The 12,219-nt window shown below is 59.7% G+C and overlaps 1 protein-coding gene across 1 annotated transcript in view; it reads left to right on the top strand.

Moving 5' to 3' along the window:
* The window catches only part of LOC119239464 (protein Daple-like), a 109,323-nt gene that overhangs the window by 31,772 nt on the left and 65,332 nt on the right, over window positions 1-12,219 (top strand). The gene's annotated exons all lie outside the window — the stretch shown is intronic.

A 12,219-nucleotide genomic window follows, 5' to 3' on the forward strand; every position in this document is an offset into this window, starting at 1 on the left:
AAGGCCCTGGGCTTGGGGCGGCGGGTGTGCAGGTCACATCGTAAGCAGTAACTCATCGTAAGCAGTTGCGCCGAGAGTGCTGATCAATAATTAACCCAGTTCTGTGTGTCTCAGGCCCAGCTCCCCCCACACCGCACCCCCAGGTTAGTTTTAGCCAAGGCTGGGGTGGCCCAGATTGCTGGGGCCGGGCTCCAGCCCGCTTTCCCCTGGCTGCCCTCTGGCCCTGGCCTCCCGTCAGCCGCCTGCCGCAGCAGAGACCTCCTGGCTCGGCCACTCGTTTCCCGCCCGTGTCACACACCAGCGCCTGGCTCTGGCGGCCTCGCCCTGGCCCCTTCCACACGCGTGCGTCCGCCCGACGAGATGGTGTTCCCAGGCAGCCAGGGGTCTTGTTTCATCTGCTCATGTTCGGCAGAGGACTCCCCAGCTCCTGTTCACTCACCCTTCCTTCGTGACAGCCCCAGCCTCCCCTCCAGCGGGCCTTGGCCTCGTGGCTGCTTCTGGGAAGACTTTGGGGGGGCCTGCCTGCTCCCCCTCCCCGGGCCCTGACGCGGGGCAGCGGCATGGGCTCTCCTGCCCACCCGTCTTCTAGTAATTGAGCTGTGCGTCTCGAGGTTTCAGGTTCACAGGTGACGGCACACTCGGGGATACAGCATGGGCCCCCCATTGTCACTACCACCACCCCAGGCTCTGCACTGGAGGGACATGGTGGTTGCATCAGGCGTTTTGTGCACTAGAAAAGTCGGCAGGGCTTGGAATCCTCGGGACCAGCTGCCTGAGGCAGGAGATCCGGGCCCCAGGGAGCTGGCTTTGGGTCCTGTGTCCACCCATCCACAGAGGACCCAGCCGAGACACAGCTGAGGTTGGGGAGGTAGCCCCGAAGACCCCACCCACCCACCTCCCACCGCGCCAGGGGTGCGGGCTCAGGGCGAGAAGTGGGTGGTGTTTAAGGATAGTGCTCCTCGGGCATCAGCCTGATTGCTTGGGGTCCTCCCTGGCCTCTGGGCCTGTGGGGACCCCTCCATGCTGTGGACTGCCCAGATTGCAAGGTTTCGATTCCAGCCCCCGCCTGGTCATCGCTGGTGACCTGGGTTTGGCCTCGCCATGTACATCTCAATTTATCTCCGTGTAAAGTGGGCACAGCCCAAGCCCTGAGCACAGCTCATGTACGGGCTGCAGCGTGCCCTTCACACCTGCCCCCTCGCGCCTGAGCGCTCACACACAGTAGGTGCTCAGCTAATGGACACCATTGGGTCTTTCTTCTTCTTCTTCTTGGCTGGCGCTGGGAGGGTCCCCCTGCCAGGGTGGCGGGAGGGGCACAGATGTCCTCCTGCCGGGTTTGGGCTCGGGGACGGCTGGTGAGTGTGGGCTCTCAGCTCGCCCTGTGTGGGCCGGAGCAGCGGCTGCCCTGTGCCGGGTGCTGGGGCGCGTCTCGTGTCCGCCTCCTGTCCTGCCTCCGAATGGCCTTGGTTCTGGTGGACCTGACGCCGCTTTCTGCTTTTTCCTGCCATCAGAGCCCCTCACGGTAGGAGCTTGCTGGAAGCAGCTTTTCTGACCCTGCCCCTGAAGATCCACATTCATCAGCTTTGACAAGTGCCGAGAAGCCCCTCCTGTGCCAGGCCCTGGGGCTCTGGGGGCCGGGACAGCAGTCCGGGCCCCCACAGCCCAGTGGAGAGACGTGGAAGGCGGAGTTGGTTTAGCAGAGGAAGCTCAGAGGTCCTGTAACTAGAGACTCGCTGCTGACAGGAGGCTTCTTGATCCCGTCCCCGGCATGTTAGGCCCATAGTGCTGCAGCGCTTACCACGCTGGCTCACGAGAGAGCGGGCACCGCGTCTTAGCTCCTGGCCTAGACAGATGCCACCTGTGATCCCGGCACTCTCCTCCGAGCCTCAGACTCCCGGACACGGCGCGTCCCACAGCCCCCCCAGCGTCCTGCGCCCGGCGCCCGCCCTCCCTGTAAGGGCACGGTGCCCCCCGGGGCTTCGCCGCAGGAGCTGCGGGGCGGGTGGACGTGACTCAGAGGCCAGACTGGGGACCCCGGCCCTCGTCTCCCGCGGGCTCACGCGCTCTCTCCATGGTCATGTCCTCCGCGGCCCCCGAGCACCGGGCGGCTCTGCTCTCCTCCACTGCCGGCCGCCCTGCCCCTCTTGCTTCTCTCGGGCTTAGCGTCTCCAGCACAGACACGTGCCTTTCCGTCTTGCCGCCTCCTCCCTGGCTTACCTCAGCGTCCCAGCTCGCGGGAGTGCTTGGGGGTTACCCGGGCCTTGCGTGGGCGCACAGCGGCCAGTGGGCAGTACCGCCTGCCGGTGAGGGTTAAATGAGATCCCGCACCCAGGCCCCCAGGCAGGGGAAAGTGCTCCCTGGGGAGGGCGTGTTCGGGGCGACCTCTGTTCCCGGCAGCCGCCCCGCCGTGCCCCGCCTCCGCCGCGTGGTCAGCCGGGCAGCAGCTGGCGAGCACCTGCTGTGGGCAGCGGCCAGGGTGGGGCTGGCGGCAGGTGAGCGTGCACCTGTCCCCCGAGATTCTGAGGTTCCCCTTCACCTCGGAGGCCAAGTGTGCGGGCCGGGGCTAGGGGAGGGCAGGGGACTAGACAAGAAGGGATTATTTCCAGTTGGGGTGATGGGGAGGTGGTGGCAATGGGCGTTGGGTGGGGGGGTGATTGTAGCAGGTGTTGGGGCAGGTCAGGCCACCCCTGCCCCCCACTGTGGACAGCTGCCCTTGCTGTGATACCATCTGTTGAGATTTTCACTTCCTGCTGAGATATTAGTCGTTGCAAACTTGTCATTTCTTAACCTTCCTCCACCCCAGTTTTCAACGTGTCCTCCATCGCCTGCTCCCCTCCCCCGTTTCCTGCTAGAGACTAAACTCTCGGTGGTAGAATAAAAGAACCCGCCAGAGTTTCTTGCTCTCTAGATGAGTCTGGTCATTTGGTGGAAACTCCAAGGGGCAGGCCCAGCCCTAGGCCCCACCCTGGGTGCCCTCCTGCTCCCTGTAGGTTTTGTTGAGCTTGCCTGTCCCTTCACGGTTCCACGGTTCCTCCATTAGATCAAGTGGGTCTTATCTTTGTAACTCCCCTGCCCCCGCCCTCCCGCACCTCCCCAGCACACCCTGACACCCTGCATTGGTGTCCAGGAGATACTGGTGCAAATAGGAAGGTGCACACCCAGCCACCAGCCTCCTGCCCTGGGGCGATGATCTGGAGACCTGGCTGACTCTGCCTGGCTGGCCACCACCTGCTGGGGGCTCCCCGCACACTCTGCGCCTGCTTGTACCCCAGGAGTGACAGAGCTGGTGCCTCTCTGGCCCGCCATGGGAGAGGGCTGCCTGTGGGTGCCCTGTGACCTGGGGTGAGGGCTGGGGTGGAGTGGAGCAGAGTGGGTCCCGGTGGATGGGGGTGTAGATGCCACATTCCCCCCAACGCAGCTACTTGCTAGGAAGCGGGGAGGCCCTGCCTCTCCCAAGGAGCACTGTGCGCATGCCCAGGGCAGAGGATGCCGGGAAGACCAGCCTCCACCGCCCCACCTGCCTGGAGGGTGTGGGGAAGTAGTTGGGGGCCCACAGACCTGGGGGTGTTAGCGCCTTCTCCAGCACCCGCCCTCTGCGGACACCCCCCGCCCCTGCGGTCTGCCAGCAGGCTGTGCACACTCCCTGGCCTGCCCCCCAGCAGCCTGTTGACTTTCCCAAGAAAGGAACTCTGCAGTGCTGAGTCACAGTCGTGTGGCCCTCGCTGCCGTGAAATGTGGCTCCTCGCATCCACCCCAGGGCAGGCGCTGAGGGTGAGGACAGGGCCACCCCTCCTGGGACTCGCCCTCTGAGTCCTCCCTAACCCTGCCCCGCTGAGGCCCCACCCCAGTCCCTCCCCCAGCAGGGTCGGCCTCAGTGGACTCTGTCAGATGCACATGAGCTCCTTGGTGTTCCGGGCCCAAGCGCAGGCAGCCCGGGTGTCCCGACCCGATGTGAAGTGGCTCCCTGCGGTTTTCTCCTCCCGGCCTCCCTCGGTTTCCTGCTCTCTGAGGAGTGTCTAAGGCGCTTCTGAATCGAAAGTGCTGAGTGCCGGGCTGTGTGCACGGGGTTGGCCCGGCTCCCTCCCGCACCTGTGGTTGCTCTTTGTCCCTGGAGCCCAGCTTCGGCTGCCTGCGGCCAGGCCTCTATTCGCCACGTGAAGTGGGTCCTGAAGTGCCTTGGCGGGGTGCCCTGCCTGAGCTTCGGGGGATAGGGGCTGCCCCACGGCTGCCCACCAACGGTCTTGGCTCAGTAGGGGACTTCCTAGCATCAGATAAGCCGACTCCGCCCCCAGAGCAGCCCCAGACTGCACAGCAGCCCTCAAGGGAGGGTGCAGCGCTCTGGGCACCCTGCGCTGTGCTCAGCCCCCCTCCTGTTGGGGTTCCCCAAGCGCCTCCAGGATGTGTCCCGCTGGCCATGCTGTGCTCCCTGCCCCAGCACCTCGTCTCCTTTGCCAGACTCCCCCCATTGCGAAGGAGCCAGGGTCCTTACAGGCTGCCCTGGTCCTATTGCAGGAGAGCAGTGGCTCAGAGAGGGCCGTGGCCTGCCTGAGGTCGCAGGGCAGCCGCTCGGCCGTCTCCTCTGCTCTGGGGGTGTCGGGTTTCCAGGTGCCCCTTCCCACTGGTCTCCTTGGGCAGCTCAAAGGAAATATTTGTTTTCCTCTCCGTGAACAGAGAATGGAGTCATGCTTGTTGCTGTGAACAAGGCCAGGAGGACAGGCGGTGGGGAGTCTTGGGGAGGGCCCTCTCTGGTCATGCGGCTGCCTCATTAGGGGAGCCGGGGCTCCCGGGCTTGCGCAGATCTGCGCTGGCTTTGGCCCTGGGGACCCCAGGATTAATTGAAATGAGGTGGAACAGATGGATTGAATCTCTCCGCAGCTTTATGTGACAGCCTCTTGACATAAAAACACTTCATTACCCACTCGTTTTGCCAGTGCTCCTGCCCCAGGCCCGGGCGCAGGGGGAGCGGGGGGAGCTGGGAGCCCCGTCCAGATGGAACTACAAGCTCGTGGCCCATGGGCCTGGGCTTTGAACAGGCGGCCGAGGATAAATCATCAGGCTAACATCCCCTTTCAGCAGCTAAATTAGGAGGTCGTGTTCCTGGCCTTCACATCCCAGAGAGTGGGCTGTGGCGCTTGCTTTTGGGGTCAAGTCCCTGCTGCTCTCAGATGGTAACAATGTGGGAGGCGTGATTGTTGGGGCGGGCAGGAACCACGGACTATAAACACCCCAGCCTGGAAGGCCTGAGGCAGGCATCCCTGCAGAACTTGGCCCGGTTAGGGCCACAGAGGAGTGGGCGAGGCCTGCGGGCAGCTCAGCAGACCAGAAGCTCCGACTCCCATCCATACCCCGATCCCACCAGGCAGCCCCATGAGCAGCGCTGGGCGAAGACCCCTGAGATTGGGAATTTCAGCCATTCTTGCCTTGACCACCTCACCTGGGCATGGGGAGGAGTGACAGGACCTCCTGGTGTGTGTTTGCCATGCCAGGTTGTCGGGCGGTTTTTTGGAAAGATTTATTTATTTATACAAGACCTGGGGTACAGGCCAGAGGTGTGGGAAGGTGAGAGAATTCACCAGAGACAGAGCGGGGAGCAGAACAGGCAGACAACCAAAAACACTCCTCAGGGGAGCAGGGCGAGACAGGGGAGGTCTGCTGTGCCATGTGGGTCTCTCCCTTGCGGGGCTGGGAATCGAACCCGCGCTGCACTCAACCCGCTGTGCCACCAGGGAGGCGTAGGCGGTTTGTATATGGGGCCAAGAGGTTGTTGAGGGCATTTGGAAATCTCTCTTGCCCACATCCAGCTGGGAGGCTTTGCGGGGTGTCCCAGGAGCAGTGCTGGCTGAGGCTGGAGACAAACTCCAGGAGGTGGCAGAGCACCCCAATCTCCTTTGTCTCTCTGAGGAGCTGTGGGGCTGTGTCTTGCCACCTCCTGGGGTGCCGGGGTGGGTGCTAGGACCGTTTCTGGGAGACCTGCCAGGCCTGAAGTCCCTTCTGTGGCTTAGGACTTAAGATGACCCTTGTCTTGCTTCGCTTGCTTACACAGCTCTCACATTAGGGGTCTTCCAGGCAGAGGGCGGGTGTGCGCCACCCAGCACTGGGGATCGAGGTGCTCTTAACTTTGGTTAACATCTACAGGCTCTGAACTCTTAAGGCATATGGGGCCGATACTGCCAAGTTTTAAGGCGTCTAGGAAGGAACTCAGCAGAGGAAACAGCTGTCCTGTGGTGTGGAGCAGAGACTTGATTCCCAAGGGGGCAGAGGGAGAGACTCCTCCAAGAAAGAGATGCTTTTGAAAACCTTACTCAATTTAAAATTCGAGGCGTTTTCTGCTGCCTCTGAGTAGGGGTTGATTGGCAAGTCAAAGTGTAAAAGTGCCCCAGAAGTGGGCAGATGGGGCATCAGGCGTTCAGGAGAAAGAAAATTTTATGTTTAAGGGCATCAAGGGTGGCTGCCTGGAGGAGGGGGCGTTCTCGCTGCATTTTGGAAGACGAGTAGGGTGGTGGTCTATAATCTCTGTCAGAGCTGGCGATGCGTGAGGAAGCGAGCTGAGGTGACAGGGTAAACGGAGGTCTGATGTGCTGTTCCCTGCCCCTCCCCCATCTCTACCTCTCCCTGCCTCAGAACCCTGGGACTTGAAAGCATTCTTCAGGGCCCAGCCCAGAAGCTGCCTTCTCTGGGAATCCTTCCTAGGCTCGCGTAGGCAGGGTTGGACTGTCCACCTCCCTGCTGTCCCAGCCAGGCCCAGGGCTCTCTGCTCACAGCTGGGTGCTCGGCCTGTGTTTTGAATATCTGAGCCTCAGACCTGAAAGCACTGCTGGGTGTCACGCCTGCTTCGCAGTCCTGACTTGGGCGCAGCCCCAGCCGTCTTCGTCTTCGCTTCTCCACGTGCTAAGCGGTTTTTGCTGTCTCGGCGTGCCCTGTCTCCTTGGCAACCGTGAGCGTCTTCATCTTCCAGCCTCTGCTGGGAGTTTGTCTTAACTTTTCTGGCATTTTCCTTCAGTGACTTGCACTGACAGCTCCTACTCAGGCTCCCAAGGAGCGGCATTGCATGGACCTGAGGCAAAAGTTCGCCTTTAGCAAGTTTTTTTTTTTTTCCTTCCTGGCAAAAGGTCAAGCCAGCAAATTCAGTTTCATCTGCAGCAAGAAAAAGATTTCTTCCTGCTTTTGTGAAATCATTGTCTTGATCCAACAAACCCAGGGTTTCCAGTGGAAACTGAAGATAACATCTCTCTCTCTCTCTCTCTCTCTCTCACACACACGTGCAAACACTTCCTTGTTTGCACCCTCGGGGAAGATGACCTTTCTGTTTGTGCAGGCAGAGGTCCAGAGAGGCCCTGGGGCCTTATTCTGTGAGGACCTCCTTGCCTCTGGTGGTGCTTTCTGGGATCCCTGAGTGTCTTCAAGGGTCTGGTCTCTGGGCGCCCACCCTTCCCTCAGGCCTCCTGCCTCAGCTGCCCCCGCCCAGCGCGTCCCCTGCTGGCCACCTGGCGTGTCCTGGCCGGCAGCTCCTCTTCCAGAGCAGCAGAGCTGCATGCTTCTTGATTGGGGGGTGGGGGGTTGTTTGGGAGAGAGGGGTTAAAAATGGTTGTGCACATCACGTCTCTTCTTGGATACGTGACTTTGCCACAGATGAGAGGGTAACTTGTTTTAAAATGGACATTTTTCAGTGCTCCATTCACCACAGTTCAGGATCTGGTAAACAGGTTACCGAGAAGCTGCACCAGGAGGATTAAAACTTCTGATTGAAAGTGATTTGATCACATCGCTGAATCTCTAGAAAATGCTGGGAAACCTGCTCTTTCTCATCACTCCAATACAGTTGTCTGGGTACATTTCCTCCTCTTCCCCCACCCCCGAAATGAACCACACTTGGGTGTCCTTTTATTCATTCTTAAGCACGTCTTGTCTTCCTGCCCGTGCTCCAGTATCCACTGCACCTGGAGCGTGAGGCTGCCCTTCCCTCCGCACCACCCGTGCGCTCGGATTTGTATTTTGAGGTCTCGTTGGGAGCGTTTTCAGCTTCCAGCCAGCCAGTCCATATGCTGCTGCTCATGGTCCCCCCTTCTGCTGTTGACAGTTTGACTGTGAAACGTGCAGCTTACTGAGAGTTTGGGGTCCACACCCTTGTTCTCAGAAGTGAGTTCAGGGATCGTTTTAAGGGGCCTGCCCCGAGTCCCTCGGTGGCCAATTCATGGGCGAAGCCCACGCTCATTGGAATCCAGCGCAGGCTCATTGGAATCCAGGTTGAGCGGGAGAGAGACTGGCTGAAGGGGAGCTGCACGCGCGTCCCCGAAGGCCCTGCCAGCTTAGTGGAGGCGACTGGACAAAACGCAGAAGATGAGCTTCACAGGCAGCTGACCCCTGAACTGTGCGGGCCACTGGCCCTCGTCCTCCTTGTAAACAGATTGTGCAAACCTGCAGGATCTGCGCTGGGCGAATTCTTTTCTCTTCCATGTTTGTTTCTTACAATGTGTTTTTTCTTCTGCTGAATTTATGAGAATAGACATGACAGAAAAAAGTGTTCACCGACTGTTGCGACTCTTTGGGGTGGCCTGCGCAAAGGCCGGGGGACGGGAGAGGGGCACGAGGGCGTGGGGTGAGCCCCTGGAACCAGCCTGGGGATGGCATCTTGGGATCCGTGAAGCCAGGGCCCGGGCAGCGGCCTTCTTCCCTGTGGGGCGACTAAGAGGCCCCAGTGTCCACCCGGCTGGCCGCTCCCTCTGCAGTGGTCAGGAGCGTGCTGCGCATGGCCAGGTGCCCCTGGAGCCTGCTTGTCGCCCTCTCCGTGGTCCGCGCCCCGCGCCGTCACCAGTGGGGCTGTGGACGGCAGGGGCTCCCACCCTGTCCTGGGTTTTCCGGCCTGGAGCCTACGAGGGCTCTAACGGGACGACGGAGTTTTCCTTCCACCGGGCTTCCTGGCTCTGCTCTAGAACTGCGCGCTCGGCGGCCTTGAGAACCCACGCCGCAGACCTTGAGACCGGCCGCCCGGACTCCCCCGGTCACCCACCTGGAAACTGGGACCCCCAGGGCTGCTGGCCGGACTTGCTGACACAGATGCAGCCCCCGGGACCCGCCAGCTGGGGTGACAGACGCTTCCTGGACCGTGTCCTCTGGCTGCCCCGCCTCCCGGTGTGGGGCGCCTTCCACCCCGCCGCTCTGGGGGGAGGTTCTTGTCGATAAGATCTTGTCTTCGGGGTTTGCAGCCATGTGTGTCGGGGTTCTCTCCCCTTTGCGCGGAGGCCTTTCCTGCCCCAATGCTGACACCCGAGTACTCCGACCCGCTGCAGACAGATTTTTTTGCAGCTCTTTTGGTTTGTTTAGAGCCGTTGCCAGCGGGATCCTTCTGGGGTGCGGTTAGTGCTGTTCGTGAGTGAAAAGGCAAATCTGGATCTGAGAGCAAAGCTGCAGGGGAGGAGGGGACGGGGCTTCAGAGCCCCCCTGCGTCCAGGTTTCCCACCCCGTCTCTGCCCTCCAGAACACAGGCCCTGGAGTCACTGCAGCTTTTGCTTCTGCTTTTGCAAAAGACCAAATGGCAAGGGGTGGGGGCTGCTCAGGCCACCCCGCGGGCTTGTGCGCTCCAGGCTTGTTGGGACACACCTCACACAGCCCCAGGGTGACCAGGCGCCCACCAGCAGGCTGGTGCTAGCTGCGCCTCCACAGGGGCTTTCTGTTCCGAGTGCCAGGCAGGAGGTCCCCTCATCTGCAGCCTCCTCACGTCCCCTCTAGACTGAGGGCCTGGCCTGCTGCCCCGGAGGCCCCGCTACCTTGAGATTCGACTTTCCTCTGGGAGGGCCGAGCCCTGAGGCGACTGGCAGCTGTGTAAGGAGCAGCCACCAGCCCACGCGCAGCAAGTGTGAGCAAGGAAGCGAATTTTTTATTTTAATGAAGATTTAAAACCTACTCCCATTCAGTTTCCAGGAACCCTTAGTGCGTCTGGAACGACTTGCGTGTGCAGGCCTGCTTTTTAAGGTCAGGTCCATCCAGTGAAAAATGAGCACCTGAATGGATGTGCTGGGTCAGCCACATCTGGGTTTCAGAGCTGGGTGTGAAGGCAGAGTGGGGGGGAAGCTCCTTCATGATGCCATGTCGCTTATGTGGTGAAATGATAGCTGGGTGCACTGGCTTCATGGAAGTGTATGTAGTGTTGTTGCTTTTTTTTTTGCATAGAAGAGCTGGGGTGTAGGCCAGAGGTGTGGGGGGTGAGAGGACTCACCAGAGACAGAGCGGGGAGCAGAACAGGTGGATCCACTGAAACCCACCGCTGAGGGTTGCAGCGGGGAGACAGGAGAGGCCTGCTGCATCATGGGGTAGCTCCCTGGCCAGGGATCGAACTCATCCTGCAGTGGTGATAGCACTGAGACTTAACCCCTAGGGCTCCAGGGAGGGCCTCATTAAAGTATATTATTAGACTGTTTCCACCTGTTTCTTTTTACGTCCACTAAGGTAGCTACTAGAAAATCGGAGCTTTTCCTGCCTCGCCTTCCCTTTCTCCTGGAGAGCTGTGGCCACACTCCTGCCGCCGAGCCTGCTTTTGCTGGAAACGTGATGGATGGTCCTTTAGGGGGATGCTTAATGGCTCAGAAGTGTCCTGAGCCATCGAATTAGGTCTTAGGAGAACTGTGGTGTTTTGAAAGGAACAACTTAAGAGAAAAGCCCTGCTCATAAAACAGACACAGTACTTCATCGCACATGACACGTGTCTCCTGTGGGAAATGCGAGAGTCCTGAACTGATGAAATTAAACATCCTGTTTCGGAAGGAGAATTACATGGGTTTTCTGGCAATAATTTCTAGCATTGTTTCTAGTAATCTCTTGCTTAGAATTATCATTAGTACAAAAATGCTGCTTTGCATGATTGCAGAGGCTTTCCATATGGTCCCACATTCCCCTTTATGAAACTTGTGCACCCTGAGAAAGGGGCTGAGTCGCCCAGATGCCTCACTGCTGGCCCAGACCCCGGGAGACTTGTGAAGGTCAGTGGCTGGCTGGGCAGCGGGGCCCTGGGGTTAGTGCTGAGGCAGGTTTGGGACCTGAAGAAGGGCTCGTCTGGCTGGGAGGCCTTCCCTTTGCTGAATGGTGGGTTTTGCTGATTTTCCTGGTGGTGTGTGTTCTGGCCTGGGCAGCCCTGAGGAATCCATGGCTGAGGCCGCCATTGAGAACCAGTGTGTGGGGTTGACTCTTCCTGAACTCTGAGAGAGGGCGGAGGCTGTGTTGCAGCTCAGAGTTAATTCCCACACTCACATACGTTCCGCCCACTGAGATGCATTTGAGAAACATTTGCCATCTCTCTTAGGGTGACATGCCCGCACTGGACAGAGACCTAATCCAACATGCAACAGAGAGGTGGCTGGGGTGTTTGGGGCCAGGTATACCTCATGGCTTGGCATCTTCTTCCCCCAGTTTCTGGTGTGGACAGGAGCCTTAGAAAGCCTTTGGTGTGCACAGGAAGGAGGCTGGTAGCTTTCCTGGGCTACCCTTCTGAGCTGGTGGCTCTGGGGAGGCCTGCGGTGTGCAGACCTGTGGGGTTAGCCCATCTTGTGATGCCTTTGCCTCTCGGCTCTAGTGCTGAATACAGAGTCCTCACTTGGGCCATCGGGTGACCCCTGAAAAAAGATGGGTGCCAATGGAAATTTAAAAAAGGGCGTCAGGGGCCTCCCCTGGTGGCGCAGCGGTTGAGCGCTGGTTTGCAAGGCTGCCCGCAGCCTCTGCAGCACCAGTTTGATCCCCGGCCACCGGCGAGGGTCCCACAAAAAAAAAAAAAAAAAAAAAAAGCATCAGTGGGGCGCTGCTGGTGAGGAATTTCTATAGTGGCCACTTTGTAAGACCAGAAATACGTAAGCAACTTCCCTCCTTGGTTGTCTTCCATAAAATGTAATTTTTATCTTCTGATTTGTGGAAAAATGAGACCCGTCCAGGCAGGGAAGACCCGCGTGCCTGAGAAGGGCTCCAGGACTTGGTGGTGGGGCTGATCGGCACCTCCCAGAGTCGGTGACAGACGCCCGACAGGGCCCTGACGCCTGGCTGGTGCCTGGGCTGGTTTCAAAGCCCCTGGTGTGAGGGCCAGAAGGCAGCTCGTTCCTGCGGCCACCTCGGCGACGGTGCGATCAGCCGTGATTTATCCCTCTCCCCGGGAAGTCGCCGCTGGCCGTGAGAGCCGTCTCCTCAGTCACAGCGTGGCCCAAAGACCCGCCATGCCGCGGGCCCTGAATCATCAGGCTC

Source organism: Talpa occidentalis, unplaced genomic scaffold, assembly GCF_014898055.3.
Source record: "Talpa occidentalis isolate TD23 unplaced genomic scaffold, MPIMG_talOcc4v2.1 talOcc4.11, whole genome shotgun sequence".
NCBI classification, from domain to species: domain Eukaryota; kingdom Metazoa; phylum Chordata; class Mammalia; order Eulipotyphla; family Talpidae; genus Talpa; species Talpa occidentalis.